This window comes from Anomalospiza imberbis, chromosome 7 (genome assembly GCF_031753505.1).
Source record: "Anomalospiza imberbis isolate Cuckoo-Finch-1a 21T00152 chromosome 7, ASM3175350v1, whole genome shotgun sequence".
NCBI lineage: Eukaryota > Metazoa > Chordata > Aves > Passeriformes > Viduidae > Anomalospiza > Anomalospiza imberbis.
This window is the reverse complement of record NC_089687.1, coordinates 2,991,434-3,013,224: the sequence shown is the minus strand read 5'-3', so window position 1 is coordinate 3,013,224 and position 21,791 is coordinate 2,991,434. Positions and strand designations below refer to the sequence as shown.

The window sequence follows — 21,791 nt, the reverse complement described above, 5'->3', positions numbered from 1 at the left end:
GTCCTGAACTATAGCAGAGGCTCATAAATTGCAGAGATCAGCCAGTAAATGTGGATTTAAGTCACACAGACAACGATTAAGCTTTGAAGTCTAGATATACATGAAAAAGAAACACTTTTTTTGGTCCATTTTTGCACTTTACCACTTGTCAAAACTGTTGAGGTGGGAAAGCCTGTTTGCTTTCTGTCCCTCAGTTTAAAGTAGCTGGATGTGATGCCCTTTCAATTAATCCCCAGTCCAGTCTGCTATTCCTGCTCAGTTTATTATCTTCCAAAAAGTTTAGATTATATAAAATGTATACATCTGAACTGGTAAAATTAAGGAGTTTCCTTGTGGTGTATGAAAAACTACTATGAAATCCTTATAGTGAAAGAACTACTATGAAAAAATACTTACTCTCTAACTTCTTCTCTAACACTTGAAGAGTAGTAAAGAGTCCAGGAAAGGAAGGATTTTCATTAAAGCATAGAACTCAATCAACATTCAGGTACCACCAGAAGAAAGAGAATACAAGCTAGGCAATTATGTTTATGTTCACCTGATAGCCTAAAAAGAATCCAACCCAAACCATATGGATGCAGGTAACCAATAAATTATTGAGGAGTCACATAAATAAATTTTTTCTTACCTGCAGCATCTCCTTGCTCTTCCTCCTAAAGCTGTTTCTATTTAAATGTGATTTTGAATTTACTAGAAATATTCAATTTGTTTATGATAGGCAATATAATCTCTTCATGACCCAGAGACATTGAAGTACCTCCTGATACATTAGGGACAGCCTGTGATCTCCATTTTTCTGCGACATCCCCTGGGTGAAAACAGGCTTTAAAAGCTGGGTTCCCATTTCTTGGCACTGGAGGGCTTAAAAAGCTGCCGGGATGGGGCACACCTGTCACACCAGGTGAACTGGGGTAATTCTGATGTGTCTCAACACCTCTTGTCAGGGGCATGGATGGGAGGGATGCACATGTGCCAGGTACAGGAGGCAGCCAGGGCTGTAAAGAATCCTGTAAAGAATCCTCTCCAGAGGATGGAGAAAGCCCTGGCTCTGGGAAGGCTTTGCTGGCAAACATTTCATGTCTTGCATGGGACAAGGAGCCAGCAGAAGAACACCAAGGACCTTCTGGAGAGCTTCTCCAATCAGATGGAAAAAGTTCTGCACCGATGGATTGCAGTGCAACCACAATGCTCTCCTGCCAGGAGGAGGACTTTGGGAGGGGCCAGGGGGTACAGAAGTAACTGCAGCACGAGATACAGGGATTTTTGAGTCTTGTGGGATTTTTTGTCTCTAACCAGAGCAGCTTTTGTGTCTTGTCCTTTCTGTACTGCCACTCCTCACTCACCCTCTGGCCGGGTGCTGGTGGACACTGCTGCCCTCTGAGCCTCATGTGTCCTTCTGCATTTTCCTTCCTCTTTCTCTCTCTTCTCTACCCTTCCTCAGTAGTAGGGCAGCTCCCTTTTCCTTCCCAATAAATGGCTCTCAGATGTGATGTTGTCTCATCTGATTTAACTTCACCCTAGATCATGTTTTTATAAAAGAGCTCCTTGCACCACCCCCCACTCCTTGCCCTAAAATGATTCTTCCACCACACAAAACTATGATTTTTAATAGTAATAACAAACATACAAAGAGGTTTTACAAGCAGCACATGCAAGAGGGATTGACAAACTGGTTTCTGCAGCAAATTCTAAGTGTAAAATAAGCAGGTGCTTCATGATGCTGTGTGTTTCCACATTCCACGTTCTCCAGATCTTCCATTCCAGCTCCAGCTCTTACATTCAAGGAAATCACTTGTGAAAAGAGGACACAAATATAAGTGTCCTGGCTTGGTATCACCCTGGAATTCTTTGGATGAGGGGGAAATATGGGAAAGATGAAAGGCTGTAGAAGAGGAGACTCATTAGGGAAATTTACAGCAGCACATCAGAATTGTCCACTCCTGTTGTCATAAAAATACTTGCAGTAAGAATGAAACAATCAGAGAAAAACTGAAGAGATGTCTTAGCATTTTATAGGTAATTGTATACAATCTTCTAGAGACCATAAAATAAAAATCGACCAAAATGGAAGGGAAGTGGTTGGTTCAGTGTATGTTAAAGCTGTTGAATGTTTTTCCTAGTGAAACAGTTGAAACTTGGAGAGATGTGTGAAAGGAGACAGAAGAAGACACTGGAATTGCAAAATGAGCACCAGGGCAGCCAACCTTCCAGTCTGCACCATCATCTTTCATGAGTTCCACCAGTGCTGGCTCTGAGCCTGGGCAGTTCACTTTTGAAAAGCTTTTCTTTATTGTTTTAATGAAAATTCACCATGGTTCTAATGGAAAAAAAAACCAAACCAAAAACCTTAAACAGACCTTTAACAAGAAATATAGGAGGGAGGGAGGACTCATTAAGTGTGAAGTTTGACAAGTATTAGTGAAACAAAAACCCCAGCACACAAGTTTAAATACCAGATAACTCTGTCACCCTTTGATTGCCAGGAGGAGTTAAAATTCAGGTCTCCTGTCTGGAAAAAGTATTACAGGAATATATTCTGAACTTTGCATGGTTCATTTTTTGTTGTGAATTAGATCCATCATGAGATTTATTGCGATGCCTCATGTTTAATAAAATACTCATAACAGTTTGTGAGATTTCACAGGATAAATAACAGGATTGTTAACTGTGTTTGTATAGCAGGTCTCAGGATAATAAATGGTTCATTCAATAATGAACTGACAACAAGTTATTCAGGTTATAAAAATATGGGAGATAAGAGTCAAAATAACAAAACTCAAAGGATCAGACATTCAGACAACATTGGAGTCCAAAGCCAGGTTGCTCCATCATTTGAATTCTGAAACCATATGAAATAAGAGGGTGGAAATTTCCACATGAAGCATTTTCCAAGCCAAATCCACAAGAAGATAGAGGACACAACTGTTTTATTTCCAACACAGCCCAAGACATCTCAATCTTCTCATGTTATTCAAATCTAATAAAAGATTAATATCCTTTTAGAATAAAATAATATAAAAGTGTCTGAAGATAAACACATAAAAAGTATTCATCCTATCTCTGCCCCTCAAAGAACACATGAACACAGAAAGCTCAATACATTTTTAAAAAATACATTCTTTAGAAAATATGAACAAGTGAAGACTCTCTGAGTATATTTGACTTCTAAATAAACTGCTTTCTTTTTTGGAATTGCTGAGAAGGCAGACACTCAGTGAGGTCAATGAGACTTACTGATTGCACAGTGTTACGGAAAATTAGGCTACTTATTTGGGAACTAAATATGGATGTTAAGAGCATTCAATGAAGTCACACTTTTGAGCATTTTGGAGCTGGCCTACATTTTTAAAGAAAACTTGGAGACTTTGAGACTTCCAATAACTTTTTGGAAGAACCAGATATTTATTATGTCCTTTGTAGCAATTAAAGGCAATTCACAGAACTGAAAAGATGATTTGGGCATGGGAGGGGGGAGGTGGCTTCAATTCCTGTAAGGAAACATCAATTTGCAATCAACTCAACTTAATTAGGGTGCTCCCAGTTCTTACCAGTTTTGACTCTGAGGTATTTAAAGGACAAGGAGAGGGTCCCCAGGATGGTATTTGATTCCCACCTGTATGTCAGGATAAAAAATGGTGGAGAAGAGACAATTTAAAGAGGGGGCATGAAGGAAAGGGCAGCAAAAATACCACTTTCTGTTATTGATGTGATTGCTCAAATTCAAAGTACACTCTCCAAAAGTCATTCCCATCTATTTTGCCCAGGCCAGTTTATCTCCAAAGCTTGCCCATCTGAGTGTCAGCAAGAAGCTGAGATGTTCATGTTTAATGCTTTGATGTTCACAACAATAAAATGACCAAATAATAATAACTTCCCCCTCCCTCCTGCAAAAAAAAAAAAAAAAATTAAAAAAAAAAAAAAAGAAAAAGAAAAATGAATGTTTGAAATGTCTATTTCAAACTAAAACAACTGCTATTGCTATCAATTTAAGTAATCACTTTCCCAGCTGACAGATGCAAAGCTCTCCCTTCAGATAATGACTTTTCCAGCTGATGAGAGTCAGGGAAAAGGAAGTGTATGTGGGGATAAGTGTTTGGGAATTAGAGGACAGCCAAAGTTTGTGGCTACCTGTATTATCTGCAGGAGGTTCTTTTACTTCTAATGGCACATTTTTATCTGAAATCAGCATAAATGAATCATTAAAAATATGTTTAGTGCAGCAGGATACTTTTTTTAAGGTGCTTTACAGCAATTTTAAAAGTTTTTTTTTTTTTTTCCTTGTTCTTTTCTGCTTGAGATTAAACTCGTTCCATAAGGCAGGAGCTGCAGTTTTCACCAGAGCTGTCACAGGGCAAGGAGAAAATGGTACATGGTGTTTGTTTCTGTCTGCACTCCAGCCAAACCTGTTCCCTGATTTCCAGCAGGGTTGGAAATGCAAATGCCTGCTGGCTAAAAGAAATAAGAATCTTTTTTGAGACATGTCTCAAGTCAAGAGTTGGCAAACTGAGCTACATTCATACCCTTCACTGTCCTGTGCAGCATTAAGGAGGTTACTCCTGGTTTGCCAAAGGAGAACCTCAGGACTTTTCCAGCACTTGGAGCATTTTTGCCTGCCCTAAATCATCAGTTCTGTCAGATGTGGCTCAAAAGATGCAAATAATCAGCCAGTTCCTAAAAGATACCTCAGCTGAGCTCTTAGAGACCACGCAGAGTTGCCTGTCCAAGATGGGTGATCTTGCTCACCTGGCCATGCCAGAGAGGACACACCATGTCCATGTCCATGAGAGAAGAATGTGTTTAATTCTCTATGCAGCAGGAAAGGAGAGGCCACGTTAAACGTCTCCCTGGAGCTGTCAGGAGAAAATCACTGAAAATCTGATGGCAGTTTCATGACCCAGCTTTTTCCTGTAGACTAACATGTCAGACACGACTAAGTTGCCCTGAAATAACAGAACCTCCATTCTACGATAAAATAACTCTGCTGGGCTGATCATCATAAAAAGTTATAACCCAACATCAAATTTTAGCTTTTACCAGGAAAGGGAAGGCTGAGGAACTTCAGCTACAAGTCTGTAAAAGGATCACCATAAGCCAGCCCATCAGACTGTCAACTGATATGAAATGAAATATTCCTGTTCAGGATGACAGACTGAAATTTTTATTGGGTTTGACCAAATCAGAAGCAAATATTGTAAGGGTTTGAATCTTGTGTTCCCTATTCTAATATTCTGCAATACTAATGTTGTAAAAAATAAAAAAATAAATCAAACAAACAGAAAACTCCACCAATTCTATGAAGAAATAGAAGAATTAAATTATTGAGCAGCTGTATCAGTCTTCATGTGAATGATACCCCAAAACTACAACAACAGTTACCAGTTTTTCATTTTAACTCTTGCCTTATTATGTCTGCTTCTATTTCTTATCTCCTGATATAATGTTCTTTTTGGAGTTAAACTTCCCACAGTCATAATAATAAACGGAACATGAGGCTTGAACTCAGTGTCTCTGTTTTTCCTCTTCTGCTTTCACTGGAGGTATCAAACAGGGTACATGAGAAAAGTAACACAACGCAGAGTATGGAATGGAAATGAACTATTAAAGTCATGATAAGAACTAGAGAGAGAGATTCTGGAATATGTGTGGAGTGAAATATGATCTCTTGAAAGAGTATATGTGAAGAAAAAGGCAGCATGCAAAAGTAGCAGCATTACATACTCACACTCCATGCTCCTTTCTTGAGACTCTGCCACATCTCACACCAAAATTTTCCTTCTATTGTGTATTTTTATACACCTTTATACACCTATGTATAGGATTTTTTATAAAAACAGAGGGTTTTTATTAATAACAGCAAGGAGAAGTGATTGTGGCAAGATACAGAGTTTCACATATGGAAAGAGGAATGCAAAATGGAAAATGTGGTGGAGTTCCCATCCCTGGAGGTCTTCAAGGAATGACTGGATATGGCACTCATTACTCTGGTGGGGATCTGTCACAGCTTGGACTTGATGATCTTGACGGTCTTTCCCAACCCTAATCATTCAGTGATTCTGCGAAAGAGCAACCCCAGCCTTCCACAGAATCTCCCAAACGTTGAAAGTCTATTTCCTCATTAAACAAAATTCCTTATTGAAGTGGTGGAGGTCTCACAGCACTCACTGATGACGGGAAAAGCAACCCACAGCTCCACATATTGTTTTATTTACTTTTAAAAAAATTAAACTCCATTCCAAAGCTGCTTTGGCCTCACACCCATGGCATCACACTCTATTGCTTCCCTTTGAAACGCTTCTAGTAAACTTTAAAGCCTAGCCCTCCAAAAGCAGAGGCCATTCAAATATTTAAGGGGTTAATAAACTCTTCCAGTATAGCAAAATCACAAGTTTTACACATCAACCCTGAGCAGTTGGAGCTCCTAGGAGAGGAGTAATTGCGTTGTAGTAACGTTAAGGTTTGATTTAGGTTTCTCTATGGGCAGGATGAAGTGTGTCTTGCTCCTCAGGTGTGAGACTTGGCCACTCTGCCTTTTGCAATATATTATCCCAACACTGTCAGAAAATGCTCGGCAGCGCCAGTCCTTACTAAACTGGGTGTGTTATAAATCCAGGGGAAGGAGGGGATTTCTTATGCCAACAACGCTTCTCAACCTTTACCTTATTACCACACTTCTTGGCTGCTCTGAGATAAAAATCTTTTAAGCTCTTTTTTCTTTTTTTTTTTTTTACTGCTTGTGTGTGAAATCTCAGATAACGGAGCCAAATGCAGGGAAAGTTCAGGGCGGTTTTACGACTCTGTTTTATCAAAAATTTTCATCTCCAAAGCCTGAATGCACAAATTCGTGGCTGTGGGATGAGGTCAGTGAAACCACACCCATTCCCTCGACAGACCTTCCTTCTCCTTTAGTGGACAGTTTTACATGGGCTACAGAAATATGCCCTGAGTGACGAGAAGCACTTGCCCCTGGATTGAATGCGGTGCCAAGTAAACCAGGAATTCTCTACGTGGCGGATTTGAGCTCTGTGTGTGCTTGAGACACATTATCTGTGAGTTCTGGAGGTGAAGTCCCTCTTTAATGAAATTCAGCTGAGCAGGAATAGCCTAGAAACACCAGCAGGAACGCCGAGGGAGGATGACAAGACAGGTTTGGCACAGAGGGATGCATGAAACAAAATAACCGCAGTGAAGACTTCCAGAGGAAAAAAATGTGAATTGTCTTGTAAGAGAGAAAGTGTGTGACGTGAGGAACAGGGAGGAATGGCAAACACATGTCAAGCAGCACATTTTGTTTACCTTTCATTAGGATGTCTTCCTAGGAGAAGGTTAGATACTCCAGGAGAGGGATGGGATTTTTCTTATATTAACTAATCCAGACAAAAGTGAACGGAGATTTGCTTTCTTCAGCATTCATTGATATTAATTGCTTTATTGAACTAGCTGTGGGAACATGGATTTCCCAATGCCAGCATAAAGGATCATTATTTATAAGCTAACTGATTCCACAAATTCTACACTTAGCTCAACATTTCCTTTGGAAACGCTGTAAGAATTTTTAAAAAAATCATTACATTTCATACTTTACACCAAGACACACTAGCTAAACGATACAGGTTTTCCAGGAGAAGAAAAACAAATTTTTAAGGCTCACGTAACAGTCTCCAAATCAGCTCTGAAATGCCGCATATCATTACATTTCCCCTCCCTTTAGTTTTCATTCTCTCCCTTTTCCCCTGGCTTACAGGTGTCCTTAGTTACAGCCATCAGCCAAAACAAAACACACATGCAGGCTATAAATCTGTATTTGTGTACTAATTCATAAGAGTAAAATATCTTCAGTTGCTCCTTCCAATTTCCTTTCCCTGTTCAATTCATAATTGTGCTGCAGTACATTGGGCTTAAGCTTTCAGGAACTTTACTTTGTCCCAAAAGGTTGGATAGATGGAGACCTGAAAATATGGATTCTGGCTTCAAGGGAAGATACTTAGCAGCAGAGATAAACTAAAGAGCAACTAAATAAACACTGAAACCTTTTCAAAGCACTCAGTTGGCGCTGTAAACCTTTGTAGATAGATATGGATGGCTCAGTCCATCAGAGTTCATGCAAAAATATACCGAGAAATTAATAAATTTGAAAGAGAAGCCAAGAATGAATGTTAAGTCCTTTTGTTCCAATATATCCTAACAATGCTTACAGCATTGCTGCAGTTAAGCTCAACTTTGCTGTTCAAAGACCAATTTTGGGGCTTTATGTGCTGATTTAAATCATAGCTGAGCTAAGCATGGTATGCAAATTGCAGAGTGATAAATGTTTGTTTTTCTTATATTCCTTCCTCTTTATATCACAGTCAGAATTCTTCACCAAAGCCTCCAAAAGCAATCATTTTTGGCATAGTTTAGATGCCAAATTTGCAAGTTACAAAGGAAGAAGGAGGCTATACTTTATAGTTACAATCATTCTTTCTCTGTCAGAGAGAAAGAAAAAGCATTTTAAATGGCCTGAAAAGAAGCAAAGTATCCTTGGAGAAGACACACTTGACTAGAAAGATCATATTATTGCACAGAATTAGGTTAAAGCAGACCCAAAGAAGAGGAAACCTTTTGCCTGGGCCAAGCAAAATTCCAGGATAACTGAACTTGCATTTGAGGATTCTTATCCAGGTGAGATACCTGTAGGTTTGCCTTATTAATGCAGAAAGGATTATTAAAAATAGATATTTTACACAGCTATTACTGACAATCTGTGTAGTAAAAGAGCCTCGTGGTTGTGTTCATAACCAAAGCCTGGACATGATAAACTTGGCTAAAAGAGGTTGACTCCAAAGCTCTTCAGCAGAATAAAGTGAACAACAAGTGAAGACAAATATTTCCATTCTTAACCAAAGCGTCCATCAAGTTTCTAGTTAAGGAACCAGTTTTGAGGATGGAATTTCCCAGCTTTTCAGTTTTCAGCACCTTCAGAAGAAAGGACTTGTCCACATAGGACAATCAGGACTTGATACGTGACATGTTGATGACCAGAACTTGAGAGAATAAAAAAAAAAAAAAATAGCTGGGAGGGCTTTCAGAAAGAAAAGGACCCTATAGGCACAAAGCAAAGTACCCAGAAATTCCCAGAAATCTAAAATTCTTAGAAATCCAAAATATGAAACAGAATTTCAAGTTTTTCTTATCAAAACATTTAATGTTAGACCATTACCACAAAGGAAAGGAAGCACTTAGGATCCTCCTCTGTGTGATTTCCAAGACAGCATTTTTTAGCTCTTTCCTGTGTTCCCATTGCTGTTCCCTTTGCAGAGCATTTCAAGGTTTCAGAATCCATTAAACTGAAGATTTAATTGAGTTTATGTTGCCAATACATGGCTTAGTTTGGTATTATTTGTATGTACATGTGCAAGTGTGCACATACACACTGTAAACTTGGAAAGGGACCCAAGGCTTGTTGAGGTGGAGCTGGTCACACTTTGTGTTCAAAGGAAAACCTAAAAAAGAAAAAAAAAAAATCTTTACATCTTTTACTCGAATTGGGCTGGCATGGAAAATCATGTTCATATTGTACTCATTTGTGGTCTGCTTCTCAGGAATTTTAACAGATGACAATTCAAAGATAAATTTGCTTTAAAAATAAATGATGAAAAATAACTGGCTTCCCGGCTCTTATTTCATAATCTCGAAAGTATGTTCAGATTTATATAATTAAAGTGGAAAATAGAAGTCTAAAAATGAAACCCGGTTTTGCATTAGAGCAGCCAGAATTAATAGGAATCTTCTTCCAATTCTTTTGTTTTCTGCCGTAGCACCAAACTCCACCATGAGTGGGGGAAACGTGGAATTCTGACCTGCTCAGGTGGTGCTTGATGCCAAGGCCCATTAAAACATAAACTTACTCACAGCTGGGCATGTGCTTTACTGAGCTAAAGCCCAAAGTTGGGACACTTGGGAACAATGTTTTCCACCAATTTATGAATTGTGGCTTTTAACACTCATTCCCTTCCTTAACTGAGATGAAAAAAATAAGACTAATTTTCTTTCCTTCACAAAGCATTATTTTTGGAAGCTGACAGTGTTACTTTATAACTCCAAAATATGGTTAAAAATAGTAAAAAATGGCCAAAACAGCTCAAATATGATCCTGAGGGAGGTGCAGAGCCTAAGGTCTGGCTTAAAACCTGAAAATCAGCTGTATCTCCATTTCTGGAGGGCAGCAAATTGCCTTGCTGGATGTGGAGCTGAGCAGTAATCCAGCTCTGGGTTTCCCCAGCACAGGAGGGACCTGGAGCTGCTGGAACATCCAGAGGAGGCACCAGGATGGGCAGAGGGATGGAGCAGCTCTGCTGGGAAAAAAGGCTGGGAGAGCTGGGATTGTTCAGCCTGGGAAAGAGAAGCTTTGGGGTGACCTCACTGTGGCCTGCCAGGACCTGAAGGGAGACTGCAAGAAAGGCGGGGAGAGACAATTTACAACGGGCTGGAGGGACAGGAAAGGGGAAATGGCTTCAAACTGACAAAGAGTAGGTTTAGACTGGATATTAGGACGAAATTCCACCCTATGAAGGTGGTAAGGCCTTGGCACAGGTTGCCCAGAGAAGCTGTGGCTGCCTCTGGATCCCTGGAAGTGTCCAAGGCCAGGTTGGAGCAGCCTGGCACAGTGGAAGGTGTCCCTGCCCATGGCAGGGGCTTGGTATGGCATGAGTTTTAAGGTGTTTTCCATCCAAAATCATTCCATGGTTCTATGCTAATAGCTACAAGATTCAGGGATGTCCCAATGAATTTTAAAGATTCCAAATAAATGAGCAAGTGAAATAGCAAATGCAACAAGAGATCAGTTTGCAGAACCAAAAAATCTGTGGCTAAGTAAGGTGGTGCAGTTTGTTGTTCCTTGGAGTAATGTTAATACAGTGAAACTCACACCTGGAAGAAAAAGCAAGCACAAGTTCAAACAGAGAATCACTGAAAGAAGTAATGGAAAATCACAGTAAAATTTCACACTGGATAGGCCTCAACTCAAATCTGAAATTATTCATTCAGCAACTGCATTTTCACCAAGTTTGAGGTGTGTGGGTGAAACATAAATTTGATATGGATTTGGAAAATCAATGGTTTGTGTTAATAGAGACATGGAAACGAACAACAATGTTATGAGCTAAAACCAACAGAAATAAAATTGCTTATGCTTCTCTACCAATTTATATTTTCAGGCTTCCAGGTCAATTCAATGAAATTTTCAGTGACATTCTCACCCATGGGATTGGCTCTTTCTCCTTTTCTGTGTCACCTGGGTAAACCCTGGGTGCTGACCATCCCTTTCTGCCTATCCTTACACCCTCTTCCAGCTTTACCTTCAGTGCATTGCACCTCTCCTTCTTTATTTTCCGTTGTTCCTTCAGCAATGCCACCCCTCAGGTGACATCCATCCTCTCCCTGCCACTCCTCCCCTCATCCATACTTACATCACGTCTGGTCCAAGGCCATTTTTTCCCGTTTTTCCATATCTGTGACTCCCATGGTGGCAGTAAGAAATCAGCTTCCCTGAGAGATGAACATGTATTCATTTATTGGCCCATATCTTAAAATAATTGAGACCTGTTAAAATGAATAGAAATCTTGATACATGATATGAATATAACATGATTGACAGGTTGATCTACAAATCTAAGACACCACTCATTCCTTGTCATGCTCAATATTGTGTCTAGTTTTTCACCAAATTATTTGAGTCAGGTTCCCTGTCTTCATGTGTGCTTTTGGAGGTTATACCACAATAGCATTCTGATATAAATTATAGACTTGTGATCGCCAGCAATTTTGTTAATAAAAAAAAACAATAATAAAGGAAAACAGTTCCTTGTGGTAGGCCAATCTTGTAGGCTGTAAAAGCCTGGATTGATTTCCAACTACTGTCTCATCTCTTGTGGATGAGAAGGATTGAACGGATTTCTGGACACCAAAAGTAGAAACTGCAATTGAAAACTCCTCACCCACTCTCCAAGCAGAGTGGAATTCCAGTACATGGAATCCCCAGATGGTGTGGGTTAGAAGGGGCCTAAAAAGTAATTTACAATAAACAGGGACATCTTCCACCATCCCAGGGTGCTCCAAACCCAGTCCAGCCTTGGACATTGCAGCCACGGCTCCTCTGGGTGATTGGTGCCCTCAAAGGGAAGAATTCCTTCCCAATATCCCATTTATCCCGCTCAGCTTTTCCTCAGCAGAGGTGTTTCACCCCTCTAATCATCTCCTTGTCCCTCCTTGGAAACCTCACCAGCAGATCCATGTTTTTCCTGTGCTGAGGACCCCAGAGCTGGACACAGCAGAACATTAAATTGTAGGATTAAAATTCAAAATGCCACATCAAATTGGAGAAAAGATTTAAAATTCCCATTTAATTAAAGAAGGAAAAATACACCTTTTATGGTTAGTTAGGAATTACCAGGGTGTTAAATGAAGAACTGGGGATGTTCTGGTAAGGCAACAGCACTGTAAGACAGTTTCAAAAATCAGAATCTTAAATGTTATGCTACTATAGAAAAAGGATGCAGAAAAACCTCAGGAAGCCTATGGATACAACTGGAAATAATGTAGAATATCTTTCTGCATTCCTTGATCTTGATAATACTTGATCCACCCGTAGTGCTATAAACAGTCATGAAATACCCAGGTCAAAAAAGATGTGGACAAATTGGAGACAGACTAAGAGTGGGAATGATAAATATATAGAAAATCAGAATTTCAAGGGAAAAAATAAAGGAAAGGCAATTAGAATTGTTTGCTCTATAGGGCAACAACTCTTCTATAGAAGAGTCTGGATAAAATACAAAAGGAATAAAAATGCAAACAAAAAAAACCCAAAAAACTTCTGGCTATTTTCCTTGGTGAAATTTCAGGGAAAAATAATAATTAAAAAAAAAAGTATTTCACTGTATGGAAAACATCTCTTGAAAATGGAAACATTTTGTGCAATTTCATTAGGATTTACACCCTTTAATGTGAGATAGACTTAAAATCTATTTTTAACCAAGGAATCTTATTAAAGTAAGAAGATTGCCTGGTTTACTACTTGCAGTTGTTTCAAGCAGTGGTGGCTGATGATGCTCTTTATAAACAATAGGGAATAAATTTAAACAAGCTAAAAGATGCTTAATGTAAAAAAACTGCAGCTTGAGAAAAAATATGTTGTTGTGGATTGCATATTTTACATGCAATTTATGCTGCAGTTTCTCTTCATTAACCACATCTCGCAGATTTTTCAAAGCAGCAGCATGAATATTATTAACATGTGTTAAAAATATGTTTAAAATAATGTATAAAGCTCTGTGTTTAAAGCAAAACTTTAGGTATAATGAACAAGGGTGTCTGCATTTTATATATTGGTTTGTGTGTGTGTTTGTGATATATAACCCAGAATTTGTGTGCACAAATGCACATACATATTGCTCGTGTTTTAATTAAAACTGAACTAGACCTTAACAAGAACATCTAATTCATAATTCTCTCATTCTGTTCTATAGATTCTTATTAGTTAAAGCAGATATAATCCATTCTGGAATGTGGCATATAGAAATTACCAGCATCTACTTTTCCTGTATTCCTTTCCTTTCCATTGGTTTCCTTTTACCACAGGAATCTCAGGGAATAACTTGTAGCTTTCAGTTTTAATCTTCACTACATCCCCTTTGTATCCATCTTCCAAAATTGCTTTTAGTAGACTGGTATTGATAGAAATCATTGATAATGGCAGGCACAGGTCTTGAAAATGACAAAACTCGAGGATCTGAAGTCTGAGCAACCAACAATACCTTTCATTTCTGGTCTTCACTTCATGCTTAGTGCCAAGTCTGCCAGGGGTGAAGCTTCAGAATGGTTCTGGTTTAAGCAATCCTGGCTGATTCTTCAAGCCAAGAATTGGTCCTGCTGCCTGGACAACGCTGAATAGAGGAGAGCACTGCCAGTGGATTCATGCTGTGCCAGAGTTACTGGAGTCAACGTGGGTTTGAGGAAATCAGAAGTATTAATTGGCCCTATGAACATTATTATAAATTAGAATATGATTCAGTGGGTTTATGCCTCAACATGATTGGGTAATTCACCCAAACAGAAGGGGGTTTTAATGCCCATCAGGACAGGGGACACGATTAAGAGGTGTGACAAGACCTTTTCCACCAACGTTGGAGTTGCCTCCTGCCTGTTGCACTGCACCTAAGAATTCATGGAAAAGACACAATCTGAGCCTCCCGAGCTTTTCCTAATATCCAAATATACTTCACTGCCAAAGCAGAGGTGTAACCAAAGCTCCCACCAAATCACAAGCACAGCAGATACATTTACCTTCTCTCACCTTGCTCAAGAAACTCAGGTATCTTTGCTTCTGGTAAATGTTATTTCCATGCTTGTGCATTTCTGCCATTTACATCGGGACGTGTTAACCAGCAAGGAGATAACAGCTAAAAATAGTGAGTTTCTGTCCTCTACCAGCAAGCAATCAAGTCTCTGAGGTCGATATGCAACCCCAAATTCTCAGACTAAAAGTTAAGGCAGCCTTTCCCTGGGGAAAAGCTAACTTCATTTCTAAAACACATTTGATTTCCTTTTTCTAATCTCTCCGTAGCCTTTTTACACTGCTGCGTGCTTTAATTTTGCTTTCAGTCAGAAGTTTAAAAACTTTAGCTTCTAATAACTGGAAAAAAATGGTTATTTAAAGATAACTGCAACTTGCTTAACATGCCAGACTATCATATGCTCGCTGCTTTGAAGCTGCAAATTAATGACGAGCAGGAACAGTGACTATCTTTCAGAGGAAACTGACCTCTTTCTAATGGCTCATCGCTAATGTCATCTGTCTGCTGCATCTCATTATGGGAATTTCACGGAGTAAGAAAGTATCTTAAGGCTGTGCACAAATAAAAAGGACCTTCTAGTATTGAGCACTTTGAAAATTTTTGATCTCTCAAAATACCTTCCTTAGATACTGGTTTCCCCTTTTGTGCATGGCACGCTGCTTATGTCATCTATTCTCTGTGACTAATTATGTTAATTTTGTGCCATAAAAGTAACTGAAGGCTGTTAAGGAATAAAAGCTTTTGAGTGGCCTTATTTCATAAACACCCCTTTTGAACAAGGCGCATTTAGTCATATTTGCAGTAACAGAAAGAGTCTTGTGCTAAAAATACAACAAAGGCTCTTGAATATGGCCATTTATTCCTACTTTATTAGGTAATTTATGAAAAGTATGAAGGGAAGCCTTTTTGTTACTATAATTTGCATAAAGCTGGTGCCCCATTAATGAGATAACTTCCTGCCTTTTGTGTACCACCAGCTGGAAATAGAAATATAGGAACTTTTCTGTCTCCCAATTACTTAACCTGCTGAGTTCAGAGTTGGAGAGTAAACAGGATTCATATCAGTCAAAGAAGTTGATTTCTGCTGCTCTATCTAAAATATTTTTATTTAATTAAGGAGCCAGTGAAACATTAAAAATACACTAAAAGTCCATCAGCTCCACGAGCCCAGGGCTTTAGACCTGTGCTTCAATTCTGCACCTGTCTTTTTGTGCTGTCAGTCACAATTAGTTTTGCTCCAGACTAGATCCATCACAAATCAAGGCAGACATCTAAACCCAACAGTTTGAAGGGCTGTGGGTGCCAAAGGATGCAGATGGGTTCTAGACATCATTTAAAAATCACCTAGAAACTCGACTGGCATCCAGGGCCCAGACACTCTTGGAAATCCCATTAATTGCCTCTGGTGTTAATACTTTAGATATTGTGATTTTGATAGAAAACTCCCTGCTCCAGGAGGAACAACCCAGCGTTCCCAATGAGAAGGAAATTCCTCCTCTCCACCACTGATTTGTGTGCCAAAATTTCAATCTGCCCTTGGATTGGCTCGTATGGAACAGTGATGCTTGTCACTCCGCTTAGAAACAGAGGTATTCACATTAGCATTTTTTTTCATCTGTTCTCCAAGTTAATAGCATCATTTTGACTGCTGAATTAAAGGTATTGTTTATCAATTGTAGCTTTATACATGAGGTGATAACTTAGCCATAAAATCAATGGACCAACTCTCCTATTTAGATATTTTTACACTGTTTACTATCTCTGAATTTATTTCAAGTGGCTTAATTATAATTAGGATAATGACAAATCCTTAAAAGTGTGCTGAAATGTAGGCATGACAGAAAAATATCTATGTATATAAAAGGAGTTTAGATTTCAGCTGCACAACCTTTGTGTAGTTTGAAGTCAGTTTGTTGGAGCATTAAAAATTGTTCAGTGGTCAAATTGCTTGATTAGCCCTACCTGCCTAATTTGTTAAATCTGAATAAAAGGCATCTTTTGATGTGGAATAGAGAATGTGACAGGTTTGTACCCACTCCTTGATTGTACTTTGGGGGTTCCCTGCTTTCCCATTGCAGGAAAGCTGCTCTCATCACCATCCAGCTCTAAAGGAGGAAAAGGCAATCAAAATCACCTTTCAGACAATCAAATGGATTCAGCCCCAGTTTAAAGAGTCCTTTGACACTCCCCTGTATATCTAAACAAATCACTGCAAACCCACATATCACCTCATCTAGTTAAAATATGGATATATTTAGAGTAGCTGCAATAGAGTTTCCACTGTCATTTTAACTATGAGCTAAACCACAACTGCTGACAGGCTAAAGGTTGTCACAGTCAAGGTCCTAATTACTCTACAAATTGCAGCCTGATGATAAGATCCATCTCCCCTTGCTTGAGGCACTGAGCTGGGGAGGAAAGTCTCCAGACTGGGGAGGAAAGTCTGCACGGGCTCCTTTCAGGGGCAGCAGAGACACAGACACCTCCAGCCTGGGACTCACAACTCCAAATGGGCTGATTCATTCTCCACTTAGAAGGCTTGAGTACAGGATTAGGAAGTATGAGCTGAGAATCCAATTATTTTTAGCCCAGTTTGCACTTAAAATAATGGTCTAAATTGTGTCTGAAGGGCTGTCTGAATTTGAATCTTTAAGTAGCTAATAATCACCTAATTTGCTGCACCAGTGCTGTGTTTCTACCTGTGGCAACCAATGAAGCCCACAATTTTTCCCAGGCACCTTTCTGCCAGGTTTTTATCTGACACATTAGTGACATTTGTTATTTTGTGCTGCCAATCCAGTGCTAGAATGGGCTACTTCGCTAAAAGACTGCATGAAAAAAATGCATTTCAAGCACCTGATAAAGACTCGGGAGAAGATGAAGAGTTATAATTCCCAGTATAGGACATTTGCTGGATTAATATGGTTGTGGTACAGCAGCTCAGGCAGGCTGGGAGCATTTAGAGATGTCAACCATGTTGATTCTCTCTTGCATGTGAAATACTTCCAAGAGAAACCCTGCTCTGCTGCAGAGAAACCCATGGCACCAGCCTCGTGTCTCAGAAGGAGGAATTCCATGGAGACCTCTGTCCAGAAGAGTACCAGCTTCCTAGATATGTTTCCAAAACACCTACACACAGAAAATCGTGTTGTAGGGTTACAGAATAACACAGGAAACAGAGAAATAGAGCTGGGGGCATCTCGTGGGCAATGCTGGAGCATCAATTTTTGTTCTAGACTGACATCAGGCAAAGTCACTTAAACATTTTCATTCTTTACAATGAGCAAAGAAATTATTAGTTCAGATGATTTTCTCCCTCCCCACTCTCAGACCTCTCCCTTTCTCAGACCAGAAATACCTTGTTCTTTTTCCCAGATAAAAAGTTGTTCTGATGCTTTCACAAAGCAACTTCCCTTTCATATTTCTCTTTGCTTTGGTCTGAGTCCTGCAAAGGGCTGGTCCAGGCCCCCAGGAGAGGACACTCATCCCTGGGTGACGTCCTTGATGTCCTGATGGCCTTTTTGTGCACCACCCTTGTTCCAGGCAGTCCCCTGCTCTCTTCAGGTTGGCTTCATCCATTGTCCCCTGCTCCTGCCCACAGAGGGAAAGAGAGAAAGGGAAAGGTCAGGGAAGGTGATGGAAGGGAATGCAGGTGCTCCCACTCCTCTTCCATCTCCTTGCTGCCCACAGAGATGGAAGAGGAAACCTCAGCCAAGCACTTACCTGGGAGTTATTTTTGCACGTGGCTGGCCCAGAATGGTGCCAACCTTCCAGATCTTTCCCCAGCTGCATCACAGTGAAAGGTCAGCTGCTGTGGAGGGAAGGGAAAAGAGAAATAAATGCATCTTTATCTGCAGGAATGTAGGAACTTGCCTAGAAAGGCTTTGGGTGTTCCACGTTTAAGATTCAGTGGAATATGAGTCTATATAAAACTTGAAATAAAAGCAGCCCATTGACCTATTTAATGGGACTAGTCATTAAAGCCACAAGAGCCAAGGAAAAAACAGCCTAATGAGGAATTAAAAAAATAAAAGAGGAATAAAAAAACCCACCCCTCTCCGTGCCCACTAGCCCAGGGCTAGCTTAATTAAAGTCAATGTAGAAATCTACAAGAATCAAGAAATAAACAGTTAAATGTGTTATTTTTATCCCCATATTCCTGGCTGCTCATTCTCTGTGATTGGTTTCATTCTCATATAAAGCAACAGCCTCTTTTTTGCTTTTTATTCTCTGCCTAATTTGGATAAATATAAACTTTGCAAGGCAAACCCAGAAAATCAGTTGTTACCCTGACTGTGGAGCTCTGATGAAGATTCTTTTGCGATTCTGATAATTACGAATATTTATAGTACATGGTTTCAGAGGGCAGCACTAATTGGACAACGGTTTCTGGACTCTCTTCTCAAAGCACTTAAATGATAAATCAATCACCAAAGACAGATAATACAAATAAAGTGATAGACTGCCTTTCCTTCTCTCTTCCTTTCTTCTGATTTACAAAACAGTTCCAATGAGCTGTCTGTGGCCAGAAAGCCGGGCTTACGCCGGGGTTGGAACGTTGTTATGTCTGTTTACAGTGATCTGGGAGACTAGAGGGGAAAAGTTTGAATCAACAAATATTTTCTACATTCCTACTGGTAACTCCAAGGCCGGTTTTCAGGGTGGGTTTTTTTTTTCCTCCCTTGTCTGTTACAAGTTATGATGTGTGGATGAAGGCTTTTTCCCATGCAGTAATGACTGTATACTGAGATTTCAAGGGGCTGTTCATGACAATCCCATTTTCTGTGTAATTTCATGGTTGTCTTCTTGAATGAAGATATTGGCTGCTCTGAAGCAGGAGGTCAGATGCTCCTGCTCCCTTTCAGTATTGTTCCGGAGTATGTTTCCTTTCAGCTGATGAAAAGTAATTCATCATTTACACCCTTGAATTCTGCCAGCGTTTTTTTGAACAACTTTTCTTTCCCCGTGGTACCTTGGGCCCATGAAAGAGATAAATAGGTTCAATACAACTCTGGGCCCCGGATCCTGGGAGCAGGTTCGGCCTTGGAGGCCCCGAGCTGCCCCTTTCTCATGATGGAGTTTGTCACCTTTCTACCTCGGGGAGTCAAATCCTGTCGACTCAGCCATCTCTCAGCCTCTCTGAAGTGGCTTTGGCACCCACTGGGGCATGTGAGCTTAAAATTGATTTTTTTTTAAGATCTGTCAAGTTCCCTTAAGGGAGCGGGCAGACAGCCGGCCCCAGGCCCGCACAAAGCGCTCAGTGTCCGGCAGGCGCCCGCGGAACTTCCCGCGACAGAAAAACCTTCCTGAAAAACCTTCCTGCCTCCTGCCCAGAACCTCACTTCTCCTTTTATTTGAGAAATAGAGGCTGGCTGGGTCACCCCTCGGAAGCAGGGATGCTCCTGGTGACCAGGTGGTCCCCGCTCGCCTTGGCTGGGGACAATGGGATGGTGCCCCCCACGCCCTGGGAACGCTCTGCACCGGGAAAATAATTCATGGGAATGCCGCACAAACCTCAAAAATCAGTGGGCAGCTAGTCAGGGAAATTGGGTTGCAAAGAGAATAAAGATTTTCTGCTGAAAAATAAATAAATGTGTAGATATATGCAGATAGATAGATATAAAAGTATAAAGACAGATCAATAAATGTAAAAACATAAAAACGTATATCTATTCAATCTCTATGTTTTCATATATACCTGTATATACCTATATAACATATACTATATTAATATAGTATATATTAGTATATAAACTTATAAAACATATCTACTTTTCCATATATATACATCATATATACTTTACACTATATATTATAGGTAGTGTATATATATTCTATATTTATGGTATATATCTCTATATAGTATGTATATATATACTATAAATAGTGTGCATATATATAATAAGTATAAAATAAGTATATATACATTTATACTTTTTATGTTTATAATAGTATATGTTAAAGCATATACTGTATTTATAGTGTGTATATGTACACTATATATTCTATATAATATCTATATATAGTATGTATCATAGCATATATAGTATACATAAATAGAATATAATGTAATATAATATAACATAATATAGCATAACATAATATAATAATATAATAATATAATAATATAATATAAACATATTATATATGGAATATATATCTCTACTGTGCACATATATACATTATACTATTGGTATACTATTCAGTATATAGCAATATATAATAACTAATATAGTACTTCTGTATAATACAACTTTAGGTCATTAATATCTATATATTTAGTGCACACCCCATTCTTTAAATTACACAGGTGGTTGCAGCAAAAGGCAGGACTGCTAACTGCAGGAAATGAAAATCCCTTTGCAGATCGAGGCTTCAACTCCCAAAAATTTGGTTCCTGGTGGGCAGGTGGGTCAGAGGCTGCACCTCCCACACTGGGGCCACCCCACAGCCTCACAGGCATCTCCAGGAGCGTTTCAGAACCAGGTAAATAAATTAATTTTGGAAAAAAAAGCAGATTTGATCCCTGGAAAGGAAAAAAAAAATCTTATTGCAGCAACACCTCTGAAAAGGGCTCAGTCTAAGTAATAATTTCAGGGCAGGAATTCCAAGTTATTCCACAGCCTGGATTTAAGCATTCCCAGACACAATGAGCTTTAGCAATGTAACCCATTATTTATTTTTTCAGTAACTCTCACTTGTTTGGTGCTCTCCTTTCAGAGGAGCAAATAATCTTTCAAGTTGATCAATTATTGTAGTTTTTCGCTCAGCACACAAGTCTTAAAAGTAGAATATTCCCTGGGCTGGCTTTTTATATAAATACTGCACTGTTCCCTCCTCCCTTTGCTGCAAGAGTTTGTTATTTTAACAAAAGCATCCTGTGCATCCACATTATCAACACACGTCTGAGTGGGCAAAAGGGTTGGTTAATCTGCTGCTGTCGTGACAGCAGGGGGAGCAAAAATCACTGCGTCGGGGGGAATTCACAGTGATCCTGCCTATTAAAAACTCACTTCTGCAAAGAAATAGACTCTTTCTGGAGAAAACAACTCGTCTGTGCGTTTGTTTTTTTCCAGCCAAACTCGAGCTGCAGGGTTACCCCAACCTTTGCTGCGCAAAGCTTTAGCAGAAGCAAACAGCAGCGAGATGTAATTACAAGTTTGAGACAGAAGTCAGGAGAGAGCTGGGATATTTTTAACTCGAGGGGAGTGCTGGAACTCCCTCTGAAAGGAAAAAAGGGACAGGGAATATCTGCAGCTTGCCTTTTATTTTCACATGAGCTGCATGCTGTGCTGCAGGAGAGGGAACTGCAGCCCATCCCGTGCCAGGAGACCTCTGGTGCTTCACCTCCAAAGATTTAATGTCAGAAAGGGCACTGGTGGTGCCACAACCCTGGCCCAAATACAGTCCCAGGAGCAAATGATCCGAGACTCAATCAGTTACATGACTAAGTTAATATTT

The 21,791-nt window shown here is 39.6% G+C and overlaps 2 long non-coding RNA genes across 3 annotated transcripts in view; both read right to left on the bottom strand.

Moving 5' to 3' along the window:
- LOC137476790 (uncharacterized) overlaps positions 1 to 19,730 on the bottom strand; it is a 35,263-nt gene extending 15,533 nt beyond the window's left edge. Inside the window, exons 1-4 of one of the 2 annotated variants that reach the window (XR_011000598.1) lie at positions 19,418 to 19,730; positions 18,054 to 18,141; positions 13,791 to 13,919; positions 11,445 to 11,577 (exon numbers count right to left, since the gene is read on the bottom strand). This is a non-coding gene — a long non-coding RNA (uncharacterized lncRNA). Of the gene's footprint in view, positions 1 to 11,444; positions 11,578 to 13,790; positions 13,920 to 18,053; positions 18,142 to 19,302 lie in introns of both variants that reach the window. The other variant, XR_011000599.1, reaches the window with a different exon arrangement.
- LOC137476789 (uncharacterized) lies at positions 9,108 to 10,370 on the bottom strand. Its single transcript, XR_011000597.1, has 2 exons — positions 10,167 to 10,370; positions 9,108 to 9,479 (listed from the first exon to the last, which is right to left on the bottom strand). It is a non-coding gene; the product is annotated as an uncharacterized lncRNA (long non-coding RNA).
- Positions 19,731 to 21,791: the final 2,061 nt, after the last annotated feature.